General features: G+C 41.3%; 1 long non-coding RNA gene across 1 annotated transcript; it reads right to left on the bottom strand.

Annotated features, from left to right (window-relative positions):
* Positions 1 to 640: 640 nt before the first annotated feature.
* On the bottom strand, positions 641 to 7,173 carry LOC128106381 (uncharacterized). The gene is made up of 2 exons (XR_008216680.1): positions 5,896 to 7,173; positions 641 to 955 (listed from the first exon to the last, which is right to left on the bottom strand). It is a non-coding gene; the product is annotated as an uncharacterized LOC128106381 (long non-coding RNA).
* Between the last annotated feature and the right edge of the window lie 7,594 nt (positions 7,174 to 14,767).

Raw genomic sequence — 14,767 nt, 5'->3', positions numbered from 1 at the left:
CACAGACTGCTGGAGGTCAGCCAGTGCTGTGTGAGACCCTGTCACAGACAAAGAAACAAAATAAAGCAACAACACAACAAATCCATCTGATTGCTGCGTTGCCAGAGTAGCTGACTGTGGGTAAAGGGATGGTGGACATTAACCTCATTGAGTCTCTTTCCTGGGAGAGGCAGAAATATTATCTGGGCAAGTGTGGAGCAGGAGACACATTTAGAAAGTGGGACTATGTTAAGAAACACGGTAATAGATAGTGCTAGTTTTATATGTGTAGTTTTGTTGTATTTTGTGAACACACATTTGTGATATAGCAATTGTAGCACGCGGGTACAGTTCATAAACACCCATTTTCAGTAAAAGTGCATTTTTGTGGAAGGTGCCGTATTTTTCCACGGCAGGGAACAGAATGTGGCTTGCTGCCCAGCTTATATGAACTCTGTCTGCTTCCTTACCCCTGGGGAGTCATCTGAATGTCCACAGCTCCCAAAGTGCTTTGGGTTCACTCAGGCTAAAGGATGCCATTTATCGTGAAGCTATCTCATTGTATTCCCAAGGGAGTTTCATCGTTTTGTATTTGTGAAAACTGTCAGTGTGTCTTTCTCAAAGTGCAATTATCTGAACTAAGCAAACCCACACAGATGGATTTGTCTTGTCTACAACGTCATTTTATTAAGAGCAAATTAGACTGGAAAAAATGATCGCCTAAAATGCATTTTCAATAGATTGCTGTCAGGCTTGCTACCTGTCAAACAGAGAGGCCTGAAGTTTCCCAGTGACACATGGATTAGCCCAGTCTTCCCTGCAGTGTGGAAACAAAAGGCAATTGGTGATGCTTGGGGCAAGCGCATCTTAAAACAGAGACATCCACAAAAGAATATGACAGCATGAAAAGACAGAATGGAGTCTGCTGGCCACGTCTGCAAAGAGACTCCGTCTGAGTCTGTGACTTCAATATACCCTGAGACAGAAAAAGAGAAAACACATATTAAGTGTAATTGTTCATCGGTACTTTGCTTTAGCAAACGCCGATTTCATGCTCAAAAAGGGGAACAGGTGGGAACAATAGATAAAATTGGTACCGTTACAAAAAGTTATTAAGAAAACACCTATGGAATTAGAATTACTTGATTTAAAAAAAATCCATCATTGAGACTTGAGTGTTCAAATTTCCCATCTGCTAATTAATCAAAAAATAAAGACTTAGAGTCACAGAAGAACTGAACATCAAAAACTGTTTTCTCAGATAAACTTTAAGCTGGGCTGGTGAAATCTGATTGCTCAAGACTTGTTTGGAAAATAAATATATCAAAGTTTGGGAAAATCATAAAGATAGCCTTAGTTCTGGGGGAATAATTTCTTTTTCTTTCTTTCTTTCTTTCTTTCTTTCTTTCTTTCTTTCTTTCTTTCTTCCTTTCTTCCTTTCTTCCTTTCTTCCTTTCTTCCTTTCTTCCTTTCTTCCTTTCTTTCTTTCTTTCTTTCTTTCTTTCTTTCTTTCTTTCTTTCTTTCTTTCTTTCTTCCTTCCTTCCTTCCTTCTTGCCCTTTGTAAATAACACAGCAACCCGTCTAAGCAATATGTTTCAATTAAACAGATATGAAGTTCCTCTAATAGCCACATTAACCCATGTTTCCTAACGGCTCCACAACCAAGTATAAGAATGCAGTGCAGGAGTCTGAGAAGGAACACGATGCTGGGATTATAGGAGCTGCATTTCCAAAGTCTCTATCAGATGCTATCAAATCCAAACCAAGGCTGTGTTGTCACACTGTGCCACTGGGAAGCCAGTAGAGCTCAGTGGAGGAACACAGAGAGATACTTGCCATACATCCTCAAGGAATTTGCCTGCTGGGTGTCCAACCTCCAGCTTTGTGACAATTCCCTTACTTGGAGTCAGGGAGAATTCTGCAGAAGGAGCAGGTCTTGAAGACCCATTGTGGTGATCCTGAAATGAGTCATACCCCCCAAAGCCCACTGGAAACAATGACATTTCATACAGAGGAGGCATATTTCCTAGTTAATATGTTAGGTTTGAAGCATAGAAAAACAAGGTAAATAAATGTCGGGGTCCATTGGTTATGCTAGAGGTCATGTCTGTGAAGCAATGTGAAAGAATCCATGAGGATCTAAAATAACTTAAGAAATTAGAATCCAGCAGTTAGGAGCTGGGGAAAGGGCTCATTGGTTTGGAACACTCAGCAGGTTGGCGCTGTGTAAATACGAGGATCTGAGTTCAAATCCCCAGCACCCACATAACAACAACAGTAAAACAGGCCCAGGCCTGGCTGGCAGAACTCCAGGGCATGTGAGGCAGAGACAGGAGGATTACTGGTGATTACTGACCACAAGCCTAGCTCCAGGCTCAGTGAGAGACCATCTTTCAAACGAACAAGAGGGGGAGTGAAAAGGCAGGATGTTCAGTGTCTCCCTCAGTACTCTGCATGCACACTGGTGCACTGTTGGTACATTGTTTGCTCGTACACCACACACATCCATAGAGCACACATGTGGAAAAAAGAATTCAGTAGGGCAGTGGCATTATCTACATCACAGCTGTGCTTTCCAGCGTAATTCTGCCTGGAGAACTTATTTGCCCCAGGACTATGGAGTGGTCTAAGCATGCAAAGAAATGATGCCACACGCTTCTTTCAGTTAATATCTTTGTGCTTTCTCTATTGATCAAGTCTCTTGTCTGCAAATGTCTCTCTTTCCCGCAGGAATCCGCCTTGATTTCTCATTTGAGAAGTGTAAACTCACACCCCAGAAGCCTCAGTGTGTGCTCTTCTGCTGTAATTATCGCTGGTTTTGTTGTTATTAGATTTCCCCAGTCATCGTACCGATAAGTTAGATTATAGTGCTATATCAGTATTAGCACAGTGTGTTAGATGTGGTTGTTTCCAATAATATGAAACAGTCAATATTTGATTATTCAAACAAAGGGTGATTTGCTCTCATTGAGCACAATGTCCATTTATCCAGGACTCTTAGAGTGGCTCTTCGTGTGTTGGGAGTGGGATGCTTTGTCTTCTGAGAATCCGTCTGCGGCTGTGATTTCCACTCACACTGTCCTCTCATGGACCCAACACGCTCCACCTCTGGCCTTTCTGAGCATTGTGGATAGAAAAGAAAGGGCAAAGGAGTGCTGCACTTGTCTGGAGAGTAAACCTTTCCCCCATGTGGCCCCAGGCATCTCCTGCTTACATTTCAGTAGCTGCACGGTGCCAGATAACCACCCTAGCTTGAAAACCAACTTTTAGTTGGACTCAGAACCAATATTCTGTTTGCATGGAAAAAGAGGCAAAATATTGACAATTGGCAGGTTCTCCCCTACACTGACATTTTACAGACTTGAGGTAGAGTCTAATAGGATATGCATTTTAAAAAGGATTCAGTAGGCTGGCAAGATGGCCCGGCAGGTCCTGGCACTTGCTGCCAAGTCTGACATACTGAATTTGATTCCTGGAACCCAAGATGGAAGGTGGGAGCTTATTCCTCACCTTAGTCCTCTGATCTCTACACATATTCCTTGGCATGCCTTATGTCTGTCTCAAATAAACAAACAAACAAATAAAATCTCTCTAAAATGATTCACTATTCAACAGCTAATGGTATAAAATATCTCAGGGGCTTATAGACTGATGGAAGAGGGGTGGTTTAAATTTTGAGTTGGGAATATAGAAAAGTTGTAGTATTCTGTTTTGTTTTTTAACCAAAGTACATTAAATTGTTTTTAAATTTCAAAAGTGAGGTTGACTTACTGAAATGAAGGAGAAAAAGCATAAAACAACACTAAAGTGATGGACTAGTCCTTCGTTGCTCGAAACCAGAGCTCCCTGGGTGAGCTGGGTGAGCTGCACCTGTCTGAGCCCCGCTTAGTGTGGTAGGCTGGGCCACAGATAGAGCAGGAAAATTCCAGCTGATGCTGCAACCCACATGGGTTGGCCATATGGCCTAGTCTAGCTACATGGGTGTGATGGGGTTCCATACTGTCCGACTCCACTGTTAACAACCCACAGAAATATGCATGAGCAGCAGGCATGATGGAGTGGGGGAGCTTGAGTGATACTCAGTCTTCATAGCTGTTCTTCCTGATCTTATATGAGTCATTGAACCATGGGAATATTTTATTGTTCGGTTAAGCTCATGGGCAAATTAGAAGACGTTAGTAATGGAGCTCAGTAAAACATCCAGGAAATGTTATTTCCAAACAGGATGTGTGTCAGCATTACTACAGTGTCGAAGTATTTTCCTTGGCCAGTTAAGAAAGTTCCCACTTCCCAATGACTCCAATAGAACAAAAGGAGGGATGGAAAGTGTTTGGGATCTTTAAAAATCAAAATCACATTTGACCAGTGTGGATGAGACCCTGTGGATCTCCACCTGCAGGTACTCAAATATTTACATGGAAGAAATTGAGCCATGTTCTAAAGTATTCCTTGCGTTTTATTTTTCTAGATCAAATGGGAAAAAGTTTGATTTCAAATGTGTGTGCCAGAGACATAATATTCTGACATGTTGGAAGTCTTTGTGACACATTGTGACACTGGTCTACCTTTGTAATAAATCATGGGCACTAAACACAGTACCCATGTGCAGGGTTCACTCAGAGGAGAGCAGTGCAGTAACAATGTCTGCCTTGATGAAGGGAGTTATCCTTGATCTCCCTGCCCTGTCTCAGCTAGGAGCAATTCCCAAAGCAGCTAGCCTTCACTGCATCACAGTTCCCACACTGGTCCTCAGTTCTAGTTCCCACATTCAATCAGCGGTTCTCAACCTGTGGGTTGCGACCTCTTTAGGGCTCACATATCAGATATTTACATTACAATTTATAACAGTAGCAAAATTACAGTTATAAAGTAGCAACGAAATAGTTTTATCACTGGGGATCAGTCACCACAACATGAGAAACTGTATTAAAGGCTTGCGGCATTAGGAAGGGCGAGAACCACTGCTTTAAATGATCTCTGATGTGCACTAAAGAAAAGGTTCCATGAAGATTTTCCTAATTGTTAAAGCTTAGGTAGATTCTAACACATTCCTTTTATGCCTCCCACATAATTTTCTATTTGTGCGATATATTGAGTTTCTATTCCAATTTTCCTTAATTTTACTTAAGGGACATTTAGTACTTGATAACAGCTTTTTCTAAATTGATTCATCAGAACTTTTGCTTTTCTGCCATTAATTCTCAGCTTTTAAAATGAGGCTGAGCAATGGCTGGTGCTTTGCCTTTGGTGTATTCTGCTGCTCAGGTGACCTTCATCTCCACCTCTATGCCACCCTCTTTTCCTCCCATCATTCTCTTCTCTCTGCTGCTGTCCTCAAACACTGACCAAAACCACCTCAGCGCAGGAAAGGGTTTGTTTGACTTTCAGGTCACAGTCCACCTTGAGGGAAATCAGGGCAGGAACTTTGGCAGACACTCGAAGCAGAAAACATGTAAGAATACTGTCAGCTCACTGGCTGACTGGTTCAGGCTCATGATCCGCTCGATTCCTCAGATAACCCAGAATCAGCTAAGCAGGGAATGGTAACATCCCCAGGGAGCTGGATCCTCCTACATTAGTTAGCAACAATCAAGACAATCCTTCACAACCATGCTCAGACCAACCCGGTAAAGACAGTCACTCAATCTAGACTCACTTTTTTGTTTCTGGTGATTCAAGGCCCTGCTGTTGACAGTTGATGCTAACCAGGACTCTGGTTCTGTGCTGCACTCACCTGGGGGACTTCTGCCTGCTCCCTTTTCTAGATGAGCTCCTCCTAACATCTCCTCCAGGAAGTCAATCATTCTCTCGACCCCCCAAATTTAAGCGCACATCCTCCTTTTCTTTTCCATCCAACAATGTTGATACTTACATTAATTATTCCTCTGTAGCATCTATAATGAGGTATGTCTTACCAGGCCAGGTTTTGTTCTGTTCTCCTAAGTCTTGCTAAGCAGCAGGTCTGAGGGATTTCCAGCTGCAGGGGCCCACTCTCATTTTCTGGAATGCAGCAACAGTGTGTGGATGATTATAAGAGTCCTGCAAAGGCCAAGTCTCTAGGTTGGGACAGATGTCCATGGCTGGGTGGTCGCTTGACAGAATGCTGGCTGCTCATGAAGGGAAACGCTCCGTGGATGCGGCTGCCAGTGGGAGGAGTTGCTGGCATTATCTCAGGTGCAGGCTGGTGGCTCAAGGATGAAAACTCAGCTCCCTTTCAGCCCTGAAAGCTTGAACAATGTCACAGCTGCCCTTTGCTGAGAATGTTTTGTGTTCCGCATGCCTTTAGCAGGCTTGGCCCGTCCTCCATTTCTCATTAGGCTCATGCTCTCCCTTTCATGTGTCATCCTTGCTTTGGAAAAGGGAATCTCCATCTTTCAAGCAAATGTTTTATCCATTACAGGAGTTCACCGAGTCCTCCAGGCTTAAATCTTCGGCAAAGTCAGAAAGAAGCAGATCTTTTTTCTCTCCTTTGCTTTCACCCAATTATGCTGCTCTCCTGGGTAACACAGCCAGAGTGGAGCAGGTGCTTTTCTGTGGGGTGACAGAAAGGTGGGAAGCACACAGTCTGTAAAAGGAAAGGATGCTGGTGAATATGTCAAAACACAGCCTGAAGGATTTGACTATCACTCAGTGGCCAGAAGCCCTATGCTATTCACCTCTGCGGTTACCCTCACTTTCTCCTGCCATGCTGTCCTGCTTACTAGGGGATCAGGAGGTATCACTCTTTTGGACAAATGGACAGCCCATTGCTACTCTTTTTAGGTGAAATTTCAGAGTATTCAGTGAAGGCCTTGGGATGCTGAGTGAGCAGGTCTACAGAGTCTTCCGATAATCAACTTCTCCCTGCTCCATAGTCCCATTTCTCCAGAGAATCCAGGGTTAGCAGCAGCAGCAGCAGGAAGCCAGCAGCAGCAGCAGCAGCAGTAGCAGCAGCAGCAGCAGCAGCAGCAGAGGCAACAGGCTAGCTTCTCTCCATCTGCTTCCTTGGGGGGAAAACTAGTGCTGAAAGGACATTCTCAAGGGAGCAAACACATCTGCTGTCACATCTATCCGCGTAGAGTCCCAGGCAACAGGGAAGAAACAGCCAACCTCTTCCTTTCCTCTGGATCTTGGTTTATTTTGGACGCATTTTTGAGTGGTGGTGATGCTGTGCCTTGCCACTGGGATGCCACCTCCGGCGGCACTTCCTTCCCGACTCCAGCCCCATCCTTCCTGCTTGTCATCTGGTTCTTGGAGCCAGAGAAACTAGACTATTTCTATCTGAGCATCTGTGTTTCTGACTGAGCTGGTGTTTTGGCCAATGGAAGTGTGAGGAAGATGTGCTGCAAGTTTCTGTGCCGTCAATTGCTTGGTGGGCACCGAAGCAGGGGCCAGTACTCGACGCTGCCTTCAGCACACACAGAATTGTGGAAGGGACTAACCCAGTCTTTGAGAGTGTTGCCAGGAGGAAAACCCTTGAACAGATCGTGCATATTCTTCATGTATTTTCTCTCTATAAATGAAATGAAGAGTAAATCCAATCATATTTAATTTCTCCAGCCTTCAAGATACTATTATCAACCACATATGACTTTACAGTAATGATTATTTTTTGATTACTTTATTTTTCTCTTATTTTTGATATTATAATATAATTGCATCACCTCTCCCTCATTTTTATTCATCTGGGAAAAGGTCCTGATTTACTGTAAGATCTTGAATTATAAAAAATTCAAACGTTGTTGGGCAATGGTGTCTCATGCCTTTAATCCCAGCACTCAGGAGGCAAAGGCAGGTGGATCTCTGAGTTTGAGGCCAGCCTGGTCTATGGATTGAGTTCCAGGACAGCCAGGGATATGCAGAGAAACCCTGTCTCAAAAAAAACAAAAAGAAAAAATTCAGGTTTTTTTATGAGTAATTCTTAATTTATTTTATGTGACTATTTTTTTTCAAAAAGGAAAATGTGATTCTAGTTTAGTGCTTTGAGGTAGGGCCAGGACATCCTCATGCTTCAAGTCTTTCCAGGTTATTTTCTATTCAGTCAGGTTGATAGTCATTGGCTGAGAGTGGGCAAGGCCCTCTAAAATACACTGGCCAGTGTAAGTTTTTTTTTTAAATTTTTTATTCATTTTACATACCAACCACAGTTCCCTCTCCCACACCCCCACCTCCCCTCAAGCCCACCCTCCATTTACTCCTCCAAAAGAGTAAGGCCTCCATGTGGAGTTAACAAAGCCTGGTATATCCAGTTGAGGCAGGACCAAACCCCTCCCCGCTGCATCAAGGCTGAGCAAGGCATCCCATCATAAGGAATGGGCTCCAAAAGGCCAGTTCATTCACCAGGGATGGATCCTGATCCCACTGCCAGGAGCCCCCCAAACAGACCAAGCTACATACTATCTCCCACATGCAGAGGGCCTAGTTAGGTTCCATGCGGGCTCCATAGCTGTTAGTCTACAGTTCATGAGTTCCAGTGAACTTGGTTCAGTTGTCTCTGTAGATTTGTCAAAGATGCTTTCTTTTTTCCATTTTACAGTTTTGGCTTCTTTATCAAAAATCAGATGTTTATAGGTGTGTAGATTAATGTCAGGGTCTTCAATTTGATTCCATTGGTCCACTGTCTGTTTTTATGCCAATACTAAGCTGTTTTTATTGCTATAGCTCTATATAGAGCATGAAGTCAGGGATGGTGATGCCTCTAAAACTTCCTTTATTGCACAGGATTGTTTTAGCTGGGTTTCTTGTTTTTCCATATGAAGTTGAGTATTTCTCTTTCAACGTCTGTGAAGAATTGTGTTGGGATTTTGATGGGGATTGCATTGAATCTGCAGATTGTTTTTAGTAAAATTGCCATTTTTATTATTCTGATTCTACCTATCCAGGAGCATGGGAGATCTTTCTATTTTCTGATATCTTCTTCAATTTCTTTCTTCAAGGACTTAAAGTTCTTGTCATATAAGTCTTTCACTTGTTTGGTTAGAGTTACCCCAGGAATTTTATATTATTTGTGGCTACGGCAAAGCATGATGTTTCTCTGATTTCTTCCTCGGCCCGTTTATCATTTGTATATAGAAGGGCTACTGATTTTTTTTTAGTTAATCTTGTATTCTGCCACATTACTGAAGGTGTTTATCAGCGGTAGGAGTTCCCTTGTAGAATGTTTGTGGTCACTTGTGTATACTATCATATCATCTGCAAATAGGGAAAGTTTGACTTCTTCCTTTCCAATTTGTATCCCCTTGATCTCCTTTTGTTGTCTTACTACTCTAGCTAGAACTTTGAGTGCTATAGTGAATAGATATGGGGAGAGTGGACAGCCTTGTCTTGTTCCTGATTTTAGTGGAATCACTTTGTGTTTCTCTCCATTTACTTGCATGTTGGTTGTCGGCTTGCTGTAAATGGCCTTTATTATGTTTAGGTATGTTCCTTGGATCCCTGATCTCTCCAAGACCTTTATCATGAAGGAGTACTAGATTTTGTTGAAGGCTTTTTCAGCATCCAATGAGATGATCATGTGTTTTTTTTTTCTTTCTTTCAGTTTGTTTATATGCTGGATTATATTGACAGCTTTTCATATGTTGAACCATTCCTGCATCTCTGGGATGAAGCCTAATTGATCATGGTGGATGATTTTTTTTTATCTGTTCTTGGATTCGGTTTACCAATATTTTATTGAGTAGTTTTGCATCAATGTTCCTGAGGGAGATTGGTCTGTAATTCTCTAACTTTGTTGCATCTTTGTGTGGTTTGGGTATCAGGGTAACTGTAGCCTCATAAAAGGGGTTTGGCAATGTTCCTTCTGTTTCTATTGTGTGGATCAATTTGAGGAGTATTGTTATTAGTTCTTCTTTGAAATTCTGGTAGAATTCTGTGCTGAAACCATCTGGTCCTGAGCTTTTTTTGGTGGGGAGACTTCTGATGACTGCTTCTATTTCCTTAGGGGTTATAGATCTATTTAAACAAGTTATCTTGTCTTGATTTAATTTGAGTATGTGGTACCTACCGAGAAAGTTGTCTATTTCTTTTAGATCTTCTAATTTTGTGGTATACAGGTTTTTGAAGAATGACCTGATGATTCTCTGAATTTCCTCATTGTCAGTTGTTCTCTCTCTCTTTTCATTTCTGATTTTGTTAATTTGAATATTCTCTCTCTGCCTTTTGGTTAGTTTGGATAAGGATTTGTCTATCTTGTTGATTTTCTTGAAAAACCAACTCTTTGTTTCATTGATTCTTTGTATTGTTCTCTTTGTTTCTATTTTATTGATTTCAGCCCTCAATTTGATTACTTCTGGTAGTCTACTCCTCCTGGGTGAGTTTGCTTTTTTTTTTTGTTGTTCTAGAGCTTTCAGGTGTGCTGTCAAGTTGCTAGTGTGAGATTTTTTCACTTTCTTTATGTAGGCATTTAGTTCTATGAACTTTCCTCTTAGCATTGCTTTCACAGTGTCCCATAAGTTTGAGTATGTTGTGCATTCATTTTCATTGAGTTCTAGGAAGTCTTTAATTATTTCTTCCTTGACCCAGTGATGATTCAGTTCAGCATTATTCAATTTCCATGAGTTTGTAAGTTTTCTGCCATTAGTGTTGTTGAATTCTAACCTTCAGCCATGGTGATATGATAAGATGTAGGGGGTTATTCCAAGTTTTTTGTATCTGTTGAGGTTTGCTTTATTACTGAGTATGTGGTCAATTTTAGAGAAGGTTCCATGAGCTGCTGAGAAGAAGGTATATTCTTTTGCGTTTTGATAAAATGTTCTACAGATGTCTATTAAGTCCATTTGAGTCATAATATCTGTTAGTTCCCTTATTTCTCTGTTAAGTTTCTATCTGGCAAACTTATCCAGTGGTGAGAGTGGGGTATTGAAGTCTCCCACTATTAGTGTGTGGGGTTTGATGTGTGGTTTACACTTTAGTAATGTTTCTTTTACAAATGTGGATGCTCTTGTATTTGGGGCATAGATGTTCAGAATTGAGACTTCATCTAGCCGGGCGATGGTGGTGTACGTCTTTAATCCTAGCACTTGGGAGTCAGAGCCAGGCGGATCTCAATGAGTTTGAGGCCAGCCTTGTCTACAGAGTGAGATCCAGGACAGGCACCAAAACTGCACAGAGAAACCCTGTCTCAAAAAACCAGAGAGAGAGAGAGAGAGAGAGAGAGAGAGAGAGAGAGAGACTTTATCATGATGGATTTTTCCTGTGATGATATGAAATGTCTTTCTCCATCTCTTTTGATTGATTTTAGTTTGAAGTCTATTTTGTCAGATATTAGGATAGCTATACCAGCTTGTTTCTTAGGACCACTTGATTGGAAAAATCTTTTTCCCAGCCCTTTACTCTCAGGTGGTATCTGTCTTTGAGGTTGAGGTGTGTTTCTTGTATCCAGCAGATGGATGGGTCCTGTTTTCATACACATTCTGTTAGCCTGTGTCTTTTTATAGGCAAATTGAGTCCATTGGTATTAAGGGACATTAATGACTAGTGATTGTTAATTCCTGTTATTTTTGGTTTTGTTGTTGTTTGTGGTAGTGTTTGTGTGTTTCCCTTCTTTGGGGTTTGTTGATGTAAAGTTACATATTGCCTGTGTTTTTGTGGGTGCAGCTAATTTCCTTGGGTGGGAGTTTTCCTCTAGTACTTCCTGTAGGGCTGGATTTGTGGATAGGTATTGTTTAAATATGATTTTGTCATGAAATATCTTGTTTACTCCATCTATGGTGATTGAAAGCTTTGCTGGGTATAGTAGTCTGGGCTGGCATCAGGGGTCTCTTAATGTCTACAAAATGTCTGTCCAGGATCTTCTGGCTTCCAGAGTCTTCATTGAGAATTTGGGTATAATTCTAATATGTCTGACTTTATATGTTACTTGGCTTTTTTCCTTTGCACCTCTTAATATTCTTTTTTTATTCTGTATGTTTAGTGTTTTGATTAATACATGGAGAAGGGACTTTTTTGTCCAGTCTATTTGGTGTTCTGTAAGCTTCTTGTACCTTCATAGGCATGTCCTTCCTTAGATTGGGAAAGTTTTCTTCTATCATTTTGTTGAATATATTTTCTGTGCCTTTGAGCTGAAATTCTTCCCCTTCTTCTATCCCTATTATTCTTAGGTTTGGTCTTTTCATGGTTTTCCAGATTTCCTGGATGTTTTGTGTTAAGTGTTTGTTGGATTTAACATTTCCTTTGACCGATGAATCTGTTTCCTCTATTGCATCTTCAACACCCGAGATTCTCTCTTCCATCCTTTGTATTCTGTTGGTTATGCTTGTGTCTGTAGTTTTGGATCACTTACCCAGATTTTCCATTTCCAGAATTCCCTCAGTTTGTGTTTTCTTTATTGCCTCTATTTCAATTTTCAAGTCTTTAACTGTTTCCTTCACCTGTTTGATTATTTTTTGTTTGATTGTTTATTCTTAGCTTTCTTTAAGAGATTTATTGATTTCTTCCAATTTTTTGTTTTTTTTCTCCACTTCTTAAAGGTAATTCTTTTATTTCCTCTTTAAGGGCCTCTATCGTCTTTATAAAGTTATTTTTAAGGTTGTCTTCTTCTGCTTCTTCTACATTGGGGTGTTTAGGTCTTGCTGTTGTAGAACCACTAGTTTCTGGTGGTACCATATTGCTCTTTATGTTGTTGAATGTATTCTTACACTGCCATCTACCCATCTTGTCCTCCAGTTGGTGCAGGTGGGGCCTGTGGCTTAGGTGGTAGTTCTTCCTCCAGGTGCAGGTGGGGCCTGTGGCTCCGGTGATCACTGATGCTTCAGGGGATGTTTGGTGCCATGGGGAGGCTACTGCTGGGTCTCTAGGGTGCTAGGTCTAGACACTGGAGGCTAGGGCCTAGAGAGCAGGGCTGTTTAGCCAGGAGCCCAGAACTATTTATTTACTTTTAATGCTTTATTTTGAGACAGGGTCTTGTTAAGTTGCTCAGGCATGTTTCCATCTTGCCATCCTCCAACTTCAACCTTACAAGGAGCTAGAATTATAGGCATTGACCATCCTGGAGAGCCAGAAGGAGGACAGGACCTCCACTGGTTCTAAGGCCTATTTGACTCCATAAAGTAACTGAACACAAGCCATTTTAGAGACCAATATTCCATTGGGTACGAAATGTCTCTGTATCTCCTTCTGAGAAAGAATTGTGCTAAATTATGATAGAAAAGATAATAGAGAATCATGTCAGCAAAGAGATGCAAAGTGACAAATGTATATTTATTTCAACACCTGCATGGGATTTCAAAGATACTCAGTATATGGTAGATGCCTTTAGGTTGGTATCTATTTAACTGATCTCAATGACCTTCAAAAATCTACCAAGCAGACACCTGCATCATGACTTTCATTTTCTTTAGATTTCAATATGTATTCAAGTGTTGTCTTCATTTTAATTGATAAAACAGACAGTAGAGGCACACCTTCCTTCTTTACTGACACCTTTTACTGCAGTCACAGACAAACAGAGGAGATACTGGTCAAGTATCAAGGGATATCAGTCTATCCCTTGAAAGAGAGAAAACGTCTTAGGTGTCCAAGGCTTTTAAATTCAGTAGGGTATGTACAGGTCCTAAGAATTAGGATTTTCTATACTTCCACTTACTAAAAATGCATGTGTAGACATAGTCAGGAGAAGAAACCATTGGTTCCTACAGTAGAACATTTCACAGGTTGTTTTGGCTCCAGACGAGCTTTGATTTGGAGCTTTATTCAATATTCAATATGAATAAGGTTGCCATATTTGATTTCCATTTTCATCTGTGCAGACTCTGGCTTATTGGCTTTATAAGTTGGTCCTACTTTTGGCCTTTTGAGATTATCCACAGTCATTTCCATAACGGAATCACTACTTTGCAGTCTCACCATCAGTGAATCAAGGCCCCTTGTGCCCACATTCTCACCAGAATTTGATGTCAGTTAATTTCACAGCTAGGTGAGAGCGACAAAAACTTTTTTCTTCCAATAATGTGCATAGAAACCTCCAGCTGAAGTGTGCTGGAGAGAACATTCTCATTTAGGACAGTGCATCACATTTTAGAGCTAGAAAGAACCTTAAGTTTTGTCCATGCCAATCTGTTACTATGTAGAGGGAAAAGCTAAGGGGCAGGGAAGGCAATGTTCTTCTAATTTTATAGAGCTGATGGAAAAAAGGTAGATTATAAAGTGCAGAATCCGAATGTTTAGTTCAGACTCCATTCTTTTTTGACATTACATTCGACAAGACAAAGGCAACTGCCTACTTGTTCAAGGAGGAGCCAAAGAAAATGTGCCAAGTGGGCTGCCAATGAGCCAATCCCGACGTCTTTGTAATCTTTTTTCCTCTGAGTTACGCTGGCCCTGTTTCCTCAACATTACATACTTGGCTATCTCTCTCTGCATGCGGAGAAGTGTTTGACGTAAGAATCAAGAGGCTTGCTTAGCACAAGGCTGTCCACATTAGCATCGAATCTGAGATTATTGACCATTTAGTATACATGTTTTGTGCATGATTAGAGTAGTCTGACGACATCCATGTATCACTTGCTTTTTGAAGCACGATCGTATTTGGTTTTGGCTCAGAATACTTTTGTTTTGGTCACTGTAGAGTGCTGCTGTAGTTGTTAGCTTTGCAGTTGAAGCTCGATAGGAAACTTTGGTTCAGTGTCAAAGGAGACATACTTCTCTTCTGACTTCCAGTATGTGGAATGCTGCGTCTGCAAGGGAAAAGCGTGAGGAATGGAAAGAGGCCTCATCCTTGGAGAAGCCGTGAAGGGGAGACTCATATCATGTTTGCTTCTCTTCCATCTCTCTTGCACCAGCACCATTTTTCCTCAACACTTACATGTACAA

The sequence above is a fragment of the Peromyscus californicus genome, unplaced genomic scaffold (genome assembly GCF_007827085.1).
Source record: "Peromyscus californicus insignis strain IS unplaced genomic scaffold, ASM782708v3 Scaffold_9__1_contigs__length_137607984, whole genome shotgun sequence".
NCBI lineage: Eukaryota > Metazoa > Chordata > Mammalia > Rodentia > Cricetidae > Peromyscus > Peromyscus californicus.
Note: the sequence above shows the minus strand (reverse complement) of the source record. Positions and strands in the feature narration are given on the sequence as shown.